We start from the raw sequence: 15,461 nt of genomic DNA, 5'->3' as shown, positions 1-15,461 counted from the left end.
CCCTTCTTTCTCAACTACTTGCTATTGACAACGTTTTCCAAGTCAAATAGGAGCTGGCATGCTCAGAAGTGGTGGCCCGACCGACGTGAGGGAGGCTCAGGCCCTGCCAAGGACCAGACACCCCCATGTTGATGTTACCAAACCGAACGTGGGTCCACTCACCGGCCGCACAGCAAAGCCAATCTGCTGACCCCAGGCTGTGATGAAGGGAAGTCCCGTGCTTATTGCAGGATGCCAAGCAAGCCTGGGCAGCTTGTGCTAACAGGCCTGCAGTCCCTGATGGCTTTCAGGGAAGGGGTTTTAAAGGCAACATTTGGGGTGAGGGTTGCAGCTCGTGAACTTTCTTCTGATTGGTTGGTGGTGAGGTAACAGCGTGATGTTTCGAGACTCTGAATCATCCACCTTCTGGTCCCAACCAGTCTGTGTGCTTGTGGTCAGCATACAGTCACCACCCTCCACGGGGGTGCGGGTGGGGGTCTTAGTTTCCACAGAACAACTCACAGATACGTGTCAGATCATTACGTGTGTTCCCTGAAGAGGAGCCAGGACTCTGCTTTATTGCCGAGCTGCTGTCTAAGCCATCATTACTTTTAGCGCTTGCCTGCTTCTCTTTTGTTCCTGAATTCCCTCACTTCACTCTCCTAATTAGCTTGAGTCTGCTCTTCGGAAGTCAGGGAAGGCCTAGGAGAATAAAGCCTTTCTTTTTTTTTTTACAAAAAGGAAATGGGGGACACAGCGGGGCTTTTCTACCCAGAAGGCTCCCTGAGGTCCTGCTAGGTTTCCATCCCCCTTTTCTCTGATACGCCTCAATATTAAGGGTGACATGGGTGGGACAGGAAAGGGAATTAAAGTTTTAGACAGAGAGATTAATCCTAATCCCAGCAGGGAAATTTGGTTTCAGGGGGACTCAGTTTCACTTGGTCTGGGTAATAAAAAAAAGGTGCTCACTGGAATGAGGCTTTGATGGGTCACGGAAATCTTTGGCTTTTGAAGATCTGTGAATTTCCCAGAAGATGGCTAGAGCGTTCCCATGTGCACGCATCCCTAGAGAGATTGCCGTGTCCGTGGACTAAATCTCTTTACTGATCCTTCTCTAGGCTGGAGACTGCTAAGGATGCCAGGGAGGAGAGATGCTTCCTCTTCGTACCTCATACAAGGACCACAGCTTACCTGCTGGAACACTTCTGGGTGACAGGAGGAGAGGAATTTCTGCATACACACACACACACACCCCACGCACATACACATACACACACACACACACACCCCACTACCGGAGCAACTGCTGTGGTCTGTAGCCTCTCAACAACCTTATCGGAGTGGGTAAAAACAAACAAAATGACAAACAAACAGGGCAAAAGGGATAGATTGCAAATGAAATTACAAAAATAATTAGAAGCTACAAGGAGATTTGTGACAGCACAGAGACTTTTAGCGGTAAAAAATGATTATTAAAGAATAACTGTGGAGAATGGAATCAGTAGGGGAGGATTAAGAGAAAGAAATATCTCAAAACTCAGAACAAAAATACAGAGAGAGATGAAAAGGACAGATCCTGGAAATGTAACACACAAATAACCTCAGTTGTGAAAGGACCTTCTGCAGGAAATACAATGATTAAACAAGTAATAGAAGAATATTTCCCTGAGCTGAAGTAGGACTTGAGTCCACAGAGGGAAATGTGTTACTGAAGTTCAGCCAAGACTGATAAAAAGGACACGCCGGGACACATTCCGGATAAATTTCTGATTCCCAAGGATAAATAGAAAGTATTCACATTTGGAGACAGAATGAATGGGTTACTTACAAGGGAAAAAAGAAAGTTGAGAAACTGCTCATCTGCAGCGCTGGAAGCTTTTCAGATAAAACGTAAAAATTTCCAAGAAAAATCTCCCGTTTCAAGAACCCTATACGCAGCAAAGATATCACCTGCCAGGGTGAAAGAAATTTACAAATATTCAGGATTCAGAGAGTGTATCATCCACAAACCCCATCTGTAGACAATACTCAAAAATAGACTCTAACTACACAATAAATGAATCACTGCAGAGACTTGCATGTGGGAGAGGATTGAAAGAAGGAACAGCAGAAGGGAGCACCAAATCCTGGCAGTGGTCATACCCAGCAAGTTAAACTCAGCGGATTACGGAGGGGGCTGGGTCCTGATGTGTTAAATAAGAATTTTGAAATAGAAATCTAAGGACAGTTGAGAAAGAAAAGCATTCAAAATATTAGATTGTATCATCAAAGTCTAGGAGTTAATATTGGGAGTGACAGAGTATTTGAAAGTTGTCATTTAGGAGAAGAGGAAGGAAAAGCATTCCAAGGATTTTATCCGGTACAACAGAAGAAGATGGGAGAGTAGAATGTCAGGTGCAGGGAAATGTTTTATGGCTGGTTTTTGTCTAATACAAAACAAATCTGTGTTTTGGTAATGAGTTTTATGAGAGGTTACTAGTAGGAAAGTGGCAAAAGATAGTAAAACTTTAAAAATTAATAATAGGTAATTAGGACATGAGTATTTACACGATCAAAACCACTGACAGAAGAAAAAGAAAAAGAGAAAAACAGAAAGTAAAATAAATGTAAGATGGAAGGAATAAAGCCAAAATTAGAGAGAAAAGAATGGGCAAATAATTCTAGGAAAAAATTGGAAACAGAAAGCAAGAGTGACAATATTAATACTAGACAAGGTGCAATTTAAAGATGAAAGGACTAAACAGAGCAAAGAGGGTCATTTTATATTGATAAAATACTCATCAATTAAAAAGAAATCCTTGAACTTATACACACTCATCAGTATAATAATTAAATAATAAACAAAACCTTTTTGAAATGCAATAAGAACTTGAGTAAATGGAAAGTTTTTAATGTGCTTCTTTCAAAATCAGGTTTACTAGGTAAAAAATAAGTAAGGACACAGAGAAACTGAATGATTTAATAAACAGATATGAATATGTAATTTAAATCTTTGGATTAAGACTATAAATGTTTTTCTTCCTTACATCTAGGGAACCATTAAAACATGGTCATGCACTGACCATAAGGAAAAACATACAAAACAACCAGGATACTTTACAGGACACAATCTCTGATAATAATCAAATAAAACTATAAATTAATAATCAAATAAAACTATAAAACACACTCAAATAACATGAGCTCAATGGAGAAATCTAGAAAAAAATGGAAAGAAGAACATGTCACACAAAAATATATGAGATGCAGAGAAAGTATTGGCCCTACATGTCTCGATTAATAAAGAGTATAGGCTAAGAACATAGGAATTTATGCTCTCTTGAGAAATTATAATAGAATAAAGTTAACAAAAGAAAGTAGGAAAACAGAATGAGCAAAAACAAAAGAAATATCTGAGAAAAATTGTACTAAAAATAAATGAAAAATATCTTATTTTTTGAAAAGCCAAATAAAATACATAGGCCCTCTAAGGAAAAAGATAAAAAGTATACAAGATTAAGAAAGAGGAAGGAGAGGGACTTCCCTGGTGGTCCAGTTGTTAAGACTTCACCTTCTAATGCAGTGGGTGCCGGTTCGATCCCTGGTTGGGAGCTAAGAGCCTACCTCATGGCCAAAAAACCAAAACATAAAACAGAAGCAATATTGTAACAAATTCAATAAAAACTTAAAAAAAAAACGGTCCACATCAAAAAATATTAAAAAAAAAGAGGAAGGAGAAACAGAAGAAATAAAAATAATTATAGGAGAATACTACGTGCATTTCTTGGCAACAATTTGAAAACCTAGAAGAAATTGATGATTTTATAGTAAACAATAAATATCAACTTGAAATGAAGAGATAGGACATTCAAACAGACTTTAGAAGATATTAGAAATGGGATTAAAATCTATTATTAAAAAATCCCCAAGAATTGATAGTTTTATATCCAAGTTCTATATGACACTTGCAGAAAAGATAATTCCAAAATCCTTTACATTAACCCAGATTAATATAAAGATGGAAAGATTTCAAATTTGTTTTTGAAGACTGCAAAAATTAAATACCAAAACATGTGCGATGGTATAAAGAAAATAATCTAGATCAATTTTATTTGTGAATAAAGACACGAAAATTTTAAGAAAAATGTTAACACATAGGATACAAAGAATAATATGCTGACCAAGCTGGGTTAGTCAAAGAATGCAAGGAAGGTTCCAGACTAGGAAATACATCAATAGAGGACATCAAGAACTGCAGGAGAAAAACCAATATGTCATATCAGGAAGCATCAAAAATATTTGATATCATACAATAAAAATAATCTTTAATTTTATTTGTATTGATGCAATAAAAATATTAAGTAAGCTACAAATAAATAGAAACTACTTGCATATTTAGAACCTCTTTCCAATCAGTATTAATTGTCAGTAACAAAAATGAAAAATCACAGAGTGATTTCTAATCAGAGAAAAATTTATTTTTCAAGGAATAATTGAAAATGAATAAATAAATGCAAACATAATTGCTTTAAAGATTCTACTAAATTTCACAGGAGAAAAAAAGTGGAACAATGCTATACAGGTTGGAAAATAAAACAGCCTCACAGTAGGACCCCGTCTGGGCTGCCTCCTGTCCTGGAGGAGGTGAGGGTGAATTCCACATGTCTCAGGGCATTCGTTAAGGAATAGGTTTTACTGATAAAAGGAAAAATTCAAAGTCTAGACTGTAAGAGAGAGATGCATTCAGTCCCCCAGTTTCTCATCATGGAGAGTTGTGACGGGCCTGGGGCATCTCCTGGACGTGGCATGAGTTTCATCCCAGTAGAGGGACTCTCCTGTTCTGTGGATCTTCTTTCCCAGAGGATGAGCATGAGAAAGTAGCTTTATCAGTGGAAGAATACAAAGGCCATTTGAAACCAAGCAGCCTGGGTGGGAACTGATAAGTATTCCCAGCTGTTTCTGAGAAATCCATTGGCTGGCACCTGGGGACCCAGGTGCAGGTGTGGATCTTGGTACCCATGGGCGTTACAGTGATCTCAGCCCCAGAGAGAAAGTGTCCAAACTGAGTTCTAGTGCAGCCACTCTTGCTGAGAGAAGGGAGAGACCCCAGAATGAGAAGCAGGGTCCACTTTGGACACTCCTGCTTCTTAACTAATGGAAAGAAAAAGCAAAATATGTCACTTGGCCAGAGACTTAATTTTATAAAAGGAAAATCCAGAAAGCTTGAGTTAAAAAAATATAAGATTAACACAAAAATCAATAGTTTCTTAACTATTAGCAATTACCAGCTAAACATGGCAATGTGAAAATTTTAATTCATAATAATAGCAAAAGCTATGAAATATTTAAGAATTGCTTTAATAAGGAATCAACATGAAACAGAATTATAAAAACTTTTTTGAGGGGGGAACAAAATGTTTTGAACAAGCACAAACGCATACCTTGACCATGGATGGAAATTTTAAATTACTGAACATTATTAATCAATTCCTCTAAAACTAATATGTACAAGTAATTAAACTCTAATGAGAACCAGTTTTTAATCAGATAAAAACTCCCTATGGAAGATAAATATCTGAAAATAAAGAAGAAAGTAATGTCTACATAGATCCAAATAGAATACAAGTTACAGAGAACCAATAAATAGATTGCAGATATACCGGAAATTAGAATGTGACAAAGTTAGCATTTCAAAACAATTGTTACATATTTCCTTAGTAAGTGTTGCTTGTACCAATGGAAATAAAATGAAACTCTTACCTCACATACAAACCCCAAATTTCAGATGATTTCAAAGCTTAAAAACACTTAATTCTTGAGAGAGAATTTAGGTGATTAGGAATTGAGGACACATTTCTAAGAAAGACAGAAATCCAGAAGCTATAAAAGGAAAATACCACATATAAAATGAAAATAGGTGACAGAAAAAAATTTGCAGAGCATATTTTACCTTTTTTTGAAAATACGAACAACTGAGTTGTGGGCGCGGTCGGGGGGGAGCCTTACAAACAGAATCGTCATACGTAACCTAACCCCACGTGCGTGTGTGCGGATGTGCGTTCATAGAGAGACATATGAAACGTGTTCGCTATATGTTTTAGAATGGTGGTCTTTTAGGTGACTGGCACTCATTTCAACTTTTACGTATCGCTTGAAAATTTTATCATGATGATGTTCAGTTTATATATCCAGCAAGAGACTTTTTTCATTTTGAAAAATAAAAAAAGAGGATTCATGTCTTTCTGGGAAGATAATTGTGGAAGTTAGACCACCGAGACCGCTGGTATTCTATTTGCGTGAACCTGGCTGTGGTTAAAAAATAACCTGTGACTTCTGAAAAGTCTTTCCTGTTTGAACCCTGTTATTAATATCAAGTTAATTTTCAGTCAGAAGTCCGTGGTCAGGCAGCATAATGAATCTGGTAAAGCCCTATTTCTTAGGGTTTTGACTTTCCTGTTTGTATCTTTTATTCTCTCCTTGCTGATGGCAGCGACATCTACTCCCCTCTCGGTGCTTGTGGATTTCCTGGGGCTTCTGTCTTGCGAATCCATGCATCACAGGACAAAGGGACAGATCTCAGGAAGGGCATCAGGGGTACTTTATCATTCATTTTTTGGGTGTTGAAAAGCATCAGTTGCCCTCCAGAAAACCAATAACCCTTCAGGAAGAAAATATTGTGTGCTTTCCCTGCTTTAGTTAGACATATGACAGCAATTCCATCATATTCTATAATTTTAGATTACTAAGATGTGGAATGACTTTTGATCAGATAGTTCCTATGCTGGGTAGAAGTGGATTTCAGTACGGTATTGTAAGTCTTTATGGATTTTTGATCACCAAGTTTTGAAGGGAGGCTTACTGAGCTCTCAAAGGTCATATAGAAACTTGGTGAAGGATCTGGACAAAACACCTTCAACTGTTACAGGATGAATGTAGCCCGAAGAGAGCTTATTCTACTTCCTGACTTTAAAGAGATGTATGTCCATAAATTGGTTTTTGCAAATAAAATCTTTGTACCCACAAACTAATTTAGATTTTTCTCTCTTCCTACATGTACTGTGGGACCCTCAGAAAAGGAAGCAAGTCCCTAGATTCAAATTTGGTAAGAGGGTGCTGTTTACCAGAATCTTCATCGCTAATGTTAATCTGTGCTCATTAAGTGCACACAAATGGCTAAAACAGAGACTGAAGGAGATTCTTTTACTCGGGATGTTGTAAAAGTTTATTGAGATTGACCGAAACCATGCCATAGAAGCAGACATATAGATATTTACTCAGTTAACCTAGGCACAGCTGTAGCTACGTGCACGTGTATGAGCGTGAGTGTGTGTTTGTATGTATTTAAGATGGATGGCCTCATCTCTTAGAAAACCGCTGGTGTGCAGCAAGTGCTGTAAGGAGGCTTGCACTGTTGTGGGGGTCTGATGCTAGTTTCCAATTCTTCCAGCTATAAAACCAGGGGAAATCATCCGTCGCAGCCCAAGACCAGTTGATTTTTCTTTGTCATCTCAGCTCCATGTTGTCTATTAATCTTTCCTTTGTCCAGAGCAATTATATTCCCGGATAATTACTTGCTTGTGTCAGGGCATTGAATACCAGTTGGCCTATAATTGCTTATTCCAAGACGATGAGTCTGCATCTGTGCAGGGTGGTACCTCGCTCTGACCCGGGGGCCCTTTCCTCAGCCTCAGCGGTGGAGAAGCTCAGCTATCTATTCTGGCTTTTGCCAGGAGGGTGGCTGGCATGGGGAAGGGTTTCCTATAACACAGAAGTTACTGAGGATCTTGATTCTCTCTGAGAATCAAGATTAAACACTCTTTCCCACTGGCATTTGGAATTTGCACCGAAGAATTTTAACTCAGGTTGGAAATTCATATGGTGTTAAAAAAAATGCATTTCCATTATGTAAAGTCACCACATTTTCATTACACCTGAACGTTCATGTCCTTTCTTTTCTATGCTTGACTGTAAATCCCGTGGTTGTCCTGCTCTATGTCAGTCCAGTGCTTGGTCCATGCTGGGATGCAGGACGTTTTACTTTCTGGATGCCTCCTGATGGTGGATTTTGCTGTCATTTACTTGAATGAGGAAAATCACGTTAATGAACTTATTTATATTCTCTATTCATTAATTAAAACAGTGGATTCTGTGCGTTGCAATCAAAGACTGTCATTTAGAAAATTAGGATTTCTATATTTGTGATCAGGTTGTAGACTAAAGATCGTTTTGAAAAATATATTTGGCTTTACAAAAACAAGGTTAGTAGGCGGAAAACACTTTAGAAACTGAAAAGTAGTACTGTAGAAGTTAATATGACCATCATTTTGGGAAGAACTTAGAAGCTTGCATATAGTTTCTCTTTATCATCACCAAACCATTCTTGAATAGTAAAAATGGAAGTGGAGGGAAATATAAAGGCCTAAGAATGTTTTCTTGTTTTCTGATTCCCAAATTGGTTATGAAAATTGGTGACAAATGGGAACATTGTCACTTACTCGTCTGAATTCTCGGTAGCACAGTACCATTTACGGAGTTCGGGTTTCCGAAAATAAAGAAAATGATGGCTATGGAGAGACAGTGGTGTCTCATCTTATGAAGTCATTCCGTTTTCCTGAGATCTGTGGGGAAACAAATGGATTATATCTGGTTTTCGTTCCTTTTTCTTAACCTAAGGGCTGAGTGAAGAATAGAGAAGCAATTAGATAAGCCTGTGGTTTCTTTATTGCTATGAAATCTTTTATACTCCAATTGTTTCTGTAAGCAATAAATCCACATCTAGTGACCCTGTGCCAAGAAAATGTCCCGAAAAAGATGGAGAAAACAACCCTTTTAATGAAAGGAGTAGAAAAAAGAAGAAAAAAAGAATGTTCAAGCTTCTGAAAAGCTACCTTGTTTTAAGTTTCCTCAGGACTTGGGTCCTTTAAACATGGACAGCGTGTACGGTTTCCCATCCCCAGGAGGGGGCTCGTCTCGAACCGGGGGCTTCAGGAACTTGTTCCCAATGCTGCAGAATAACAGCCAGCAGTCCTTCTGGATGAGGCCTGGCGACCTCAGGTGGTCCTGGCTGGCGTGGCTGGGGCGTCTGGGCTGGTGCAGACCTGGGATGAGCGCACGGGCTGAGCGCGCCCTCCGACCTGTGCCAACAGGGCTGACGCGCTGCCTGGTGCCTTGTGCCTGAGTTGCTGTTTCTGTGTCAGAGAGTTGATTAGATTCCTACTCGGCTCCAAAGAGAAGCCCAAGGTAACACATCTAAGGAGTGTTCAGGGTGGGAGTGTTTCTTGCTCTTCAGTTTTCATCCTGTCCTAATGTTCAGACAACATTCAGTGTCCACTGCATTGCCTACCACCTGTGCCTCCGTTTGACCCTGGGTGAACTTTCTTTTCAAAAAGAATTTTTTTTTTAATATGGACCATTTTTAAAGTCTCTATTGAATTTGTTACAGTATTGCTTCTGTTTTCTGTTTTGGTTTTTTGGTTGCGAGGCATGTGGGATCTCAGCTCAACAACCAGGGATCGAGCCCTCACCTCCAGCATTAGGAGGTGAAGTCCCAACCACTGGACTGCCATGGACGTCCCTCAGCTTTCTCTTTACCCTCTGCTTTAGTTTCTTCTCCCTGGGAAGACATGGTTTTGCAGGCACCAAGCAACAGCAGTGTTTTTATTAGGAAATGCATTAGGTGATATTTATTTACATGCTCAGCTCATCTTAACTAAGAAGAAATAATTTACGCAAGCGAAGGGGTTTTTGCAAGCCCCTCTCCAGCACACAGGACCAGGCTCAGCCTTGAGGAATACCTCTACTCTCTCCCTTTGTACTTCCCACGCTTCCCTTGTAGACAGGAATCACACAGTTGGGTAATTGAAAGACCTGTGGCTTTTGTTTTTTTAATTCTCAACTTCCTTTATGTTTCCAAGACTAAAGTGCAAGATCTGCTGTATCGTGAACTAAACATCCTTTCTCTCTTCCCAACCCTCAACTTTCTTACTTAATGATAGCAGTACAGTTTTTTTCCCTTTGTCACAAATATTTGACATTGTGACTTCTAATATATGAGGAAACACAGGGAAAAAAAGGCCTGCGAAATTACCTGAAGGACATTTATAATGGGGTTTTATTTTGAAAAAGTACCTTGAAATTGTTCAATAAAAAGCAGGCACTGAAAACGTATGTCCTGACCGTGTAACTGCTGGTGAGGTTCAGCTGACGACTTGCTGAATGTCTTGGCCTGACTTCTCCATGGGAAGCAGGATGGAGACCAGGGCTGCCCCACAGCAGGCCTGTGATGGAAAGTGGTTCCTGAGAACAGGAGCAGGGCCTGGGAAGCAGAATCAGGAAGCTTGGAAAGCCAATGCAAGCGTGTTTCACCAAGCTGGGCCCTGTTGTGGACTCTTGGAGTTAGATTCACCTGAGGAGCCTTGTGTCAATAGAAGGTGCCTCAGGGTGAATCTGTCAGAGCTTTATAGGAGGGTCATCTATCTGCTGCCTTGTATTTGCTACTGGTCAAGTGACACAGCCCTCTTGAGGGGTTGCTGTGTGCAAGAGTGGGTTTCCCAGCAAGCCTTACTCTTTCGGAAAGCAAGACGCCTGCAGGGCAGCTGGGGTGAGGGGCTGTCACTGTCCTCAGTCTACACCTACCAGGAGCCAGTGACTGCAGCTGTAGTTGCAGGGAAAGGTGGGCTGTAGGCCTGGGAGGCAGAGCACAGGAGATGTGCGATGCAGTGAACTGGAGGTGATTCTCAGAAGACAACATATAGCAGCCAGCGAAATTAGCAAACGTTTAAGAAAAGGAAGCTCTTTGGGGAAAATGAAAGGTTGGAGTTATTCACTTTAAAACTTTAGAGGATAAATTACTCCTTGGGCATTCATCTTATAACCAATTTTTAGAAATCACTTATTCCAATGGTTTCATAAAATACAATTTTAGAGAGAAAATGTTGAAAATGACCCTACAATAAGTTACATTTTGAAGTCGAGAGCGGGTGGATACAAGAGCTTGAGCTGAAAGTGTTTATGTAACCACCCACCCTCGTATTCTAGGAAGGAAGGAGGACCTATTACATGATGAGATTTGAACTGGGCACTTAGCAAAACAAGATTCATTTCATACTTTCCTCCCCACGAAGAGCTCACGGTGTATATCGTGACTTAAGGACACAAGGACGTATTAAAATAATTACAGTAAGATGTGATAAGGGCTGTCAGAGGTAAAGTACCACGAGTCCCCTGGAAGGGGATGGGAAAAGCATGAGTGTGGTAGTGGCCCCGGGGGTGGGGTGATGGCAAGAAGGATTTCAGGGAGCGAGAAGGAAGTGATTTCTGATCTCATCCCGTTGTTGATCTCTGTGTCCTGGAAGCTCTGACAGCATTGAAGTATCTTTCTTATGGCAATGATGGCTGGTTTGGTTTATCCTGGCTCTCCCAGAATTATCAGTGGAATGGAAGAGTGAATGAATGAACCCACCATCCCCTGAACCTGTCACATTGCAGCTGGGGCCTCCCGAGCCTGCTGTGCCCCTGCTGCCCCTCTGCCGTCCCCCTGCCGTCCCCCTGCCGTCCCCCTGCCGGCCTACGTGCTGGCCCTCTTCTGGCCCCGCACTGGCCCACCTGCGGCTCGAGACGAGCTTGGGCAGGACTCTAGGTCTGGTTCCCCTTCTCCCCGAAGAGGCTGTGGTCGATGTGAAATTCACAAAGGACCAAAGGAAGAAAAGAACGCGAACTTCTCTAAACTCCCTGCTCACATTCACCCTAATCAAGTTCCACCTTCACTCCAGCAGGGATGGTGTTTGGAGGATTTCCAGAGGATTTCCACTCTTACAGGGGTACTGTTTGGAGCACTGCTTCTTAGGGTGCTGTTTTCCAGTTCAAAAACAAAACAGCAAAATGAGTTATGGGGAGCCAAGGAGATGCTGTCCTGTTAGGGACCCCTCCTCTCACGTGTGCTTTGAGAAAGTGGGGGGGTTGTCTAAGATCTGGGATGGAAATCTATTCTTACTGATGGGGATGCCTGGTGTGTGGGCAACTGGTGACCATCCAAGCAATACATCACAGCAAATAGGGGGTTCTTTCCCCCTAAATCCTCACACCCTCGTCACACAGCACAGGTAGCTTCACCTGGAGAGTCCAGGAGCCAAGTGTCAGGAGTGTTACCTGCAAACAGTGGTGATTTTACACTGGCCCCAGGAACAGGGGGCCCCTGCACTCAGGTTCTAGCATGTATCGTGGGGCAATGAGAAGCCCGTTCATATTTGGGAAAGAGGGGGCTGGTTTTAGCTAAAACCGTGAGGAGATGAACTTGTTACTGTTGGGGACTCACTCTCTTCCCTCGTTAAAACCCGTTGTCAAGAAGCTTCTAGAACATTCTTTCATGTTAAAGTGGTGATTAACTGCTAATGGTGACAGTAATGAAAATATGAAAAAAGCTACTAACTGAAGAGTGTACTGTGTTGTAAGTGTTGCACTGAGAGCCTTTTTATTTCATTTCATTTCTTAAGGTCTACTGGAGTAAGGAGAGCTTGCTGTGTCCACTTCAGAGACAGGCAGCTGAGGCTCTGAGAGGTTGAGTAACGGGTCCAGGATCACACAGCGCTGCTTGCTGGCATGTCTAGTTGGAATTCAATCCCAGCCTGCCCCTCCCCTGTCTACCTACTGGCTCTAAGAGCATAAGGACCTGGAATGTTTTAGGCAGGTCGATTCTAGGACACTGCCTCTCGCAGAGGAGGCACTCAATAAAGATGTGCTGAGTGAAATGGTGAGTAAGATGGAAATTGTGTGTCTTTCCATAAATTGCTATGCTTTCTCTTCCCAAACAATAGCTGGCATGCAAAGAAGTTTCCCTTTTGGTCCTGGCGCTCAGAGAATTCAGAATTAGAGTTTATATTCTGTTGCGGCGATTTCTCTCGTGATTTCCAGTATAATGATCTTGCACCTCTTTTTTTAAAACTTGGCTCAGTGTTTTTCTCCTACTATTTGAGTTTTTTATGGCAAATTGCATGAAACCATTTTGGAAAGGGAGGAGGGGCTGGCTGGCTGAGGTAGGACAAGCACCTTGGGGTCAGGGGGATGGAGAGACAGGAGGATACGTGATTCCCTCAGAAAACAGGCCCTTTAGAGTCACACTCTGTCTCTGCTGATCAAAATCGAAATCCCACTTTTTCCAGCCAAATCAATTGGGATGGAAATTAACTTTCTTAATTCTGCAACTTAGTGGGCTGGCCAAGCATGCCCTTTGAAGGGCTGTGAGTAGGAGGGTCTTGGGTTCCATTTCCAGGCGATTTTGGAGCCTTCTCACTGCATTTTTTCTACACCTCAAGGCAGAGACCACCCCGACCTCTTCATATTTTCATCTCATGGACCTGGTCATGAAAATGTGAGAAGTCTGAAGGACTCACCATCAGAAAGATTATTATCTAGCACATTTTTGCAGGGTTGAAAGAAAGATCAATGTTTCTCTCATAGGAGCACTCGTTCCCCATGAAGAGGGAAAGTGAGAAATTACCAAGTAGATTTTCGGCCAAGGGTCTGGTGGCTTTGGGCAGGTCATGGGGACAAGACCTCACGTGTCTGTGCCTTGAAGAGGAGGGATCAGCTTAGAACAGGCACAGCGGGAGCAGGAACTGTTTTCTTCCTGTGGGTGGCGCCTGCCAAGACTTCCTCCTCCCTGACTTCTGATCAGCCAGCTTAAAAGGGTGTCCCTTTATTTATGAGGGAGGCAAAAATACGTAAAGGTGGCTTATGGCTGAATGCATGGGTAGGGCTGAATAGCCAGATAGCTGCAGCAAAGCTCGGGGGTCTGAGGCTGCAGGGCCCCCACCCAACAATCATGGGGCAAGTAACTGTCCACAGAATTCTATCCATTCAGGCACTAATGTGACGGCATCGGACACTTTCCATTACATTACCTTACATGTTAAGAACATTGAACATTAAGAACATTACATTACACAGGACAAGAACAATTAACACGAGATTTGCTCTCTGAGCAAATGTTGAAGCACACGATACAGTATCGTTAACTGCAGGCAGAGCTCTGGAACGAACTTACCTGTCTTCATCTTGCAATATTGAGGCTTCCTGCCCTGGTTAGCAGCCTCTCCTTTCTCCCTGCCCCCAGGACAGCCACCATTGTACTCTCTGGGTCTGCGTGTTCGACCACTTTAGAGCCTATAAAGGACAGCCTTTGGTGCTGTCCTCCTGTGACTGGCTTATTTCACGTAGGGTGATGTCCTCCAAGTTCATCCATGTTGTTGCATGTGGCAGAATTTCCTTCTTTAAGGCTGAAGAATATTTCCTTGTATGCCTCTTCCTTAAAAAGTTAATCAGTATTTCAAAATTACGTGTGTAAGTTTCCCTCACATATTAGATACGAAGTTTACAAAATAACGACGTTGCTGCCTGGGAGGCCGGGGTTCAAACCCCACTTCACTCTCCGGCCCCCATGCTGTGACGTGCCGGGTTCTTTCTCAATGTGTCCCCTAAGGTGGCGGCCGTGAAGCCCGACTCTCAGGAGGGAGTGAGGACAACCTGGGCTTCTGTTCTGGAATGTTCTGCTGGTGGCGGAGGGCAGGAGCCCTTTCGTTATAATTACGCTTATCTCCCACCACCAAAGAACAAAATCAAATATGACCCTCTCAGCGAATCTGCTCTGTAAACTCAAAATATGGGAGGGGGGTCATCCCTATGGTGCGTTGTCTGGTGGGGGTGAGAATCCCGCTCTGTGGAGTCTGTCTCGTGTCGAGACTCTCTGTTTTCCCATCAACATTGTTCTAGGGGTCTGAACTGCAACACGTTTGTCTCTTGGATTAATTTTAAATAAATTAATCATCAGAATTCACTCCCTTCCCCTGGCGCACAGCTGTAGGCACAGTCTACTCCAACTGTGCTCTCACTTCATGTACATCTACTTGTTGTTCATTAACGCCTGAGTTTCCATCTCCTCTGTCTTCCTTTTGGTTTTCCCTCCTATGTATTTGCAAAGCTGAAGATAAATTTAGTAATTGGCCTTCTGTCTGCTGCCTCACAGTTTATATCTTGTAGACCCACAGAGATTTAAAGATGAATTTTTCCTTGAAATATGAAACATTAAATGAATCTGTTAGATGGTTTTACAAGGAAGGCTATCCCAACCCTGGTGTCATTGGCCACGGAATAAATAGCATCCACGTATCAAGCAACAGAGAAATAAGAAAACCTCCTCTTGATTTCGTCCACTGGATGTAAATATGGTGGATGTTGTCAGCCTCCTCTGAGAACTCTACCGGCCACGGAGCTCGTTTCATACTGGTGTTAAATCCAGGTTCGTGGAGCTTGAGGTGTGTTATTCTTAGAAAGCTGTGGAAGGAAATTCTGGAATTCAAATGCAAACCATTCTACCCACTGGTTTTGAACAAAACAATTACTATAAATTCTGACCCACGGCTGCTAAATACAGTAGTACCTTGTAACACCTGAAAGTAAACATTTGGTTTTCCTTCCTGTATCCTGGTTGAAAATTATACAATTCTTTC

The sequence above is a fragment of the Hippopotamus amphibius genome, chromosome 11 (assembly GCF_030028045.1).
Source record: "Hippopotamus amphibius kiboko isolate mHipAmp2 chromosome 11, mHipAmp2.hap2, whole genome shotgun sequence".
Lineage (NCBI taxonomy): Eukaryota > Metazoa > Chordata > Mammalia > Artiodactyla > Hippopotamidae > Hippopotamus > Hippopotamus amphibius.
Note: the sequence above shows the minus strand (reverse complement) of the source record.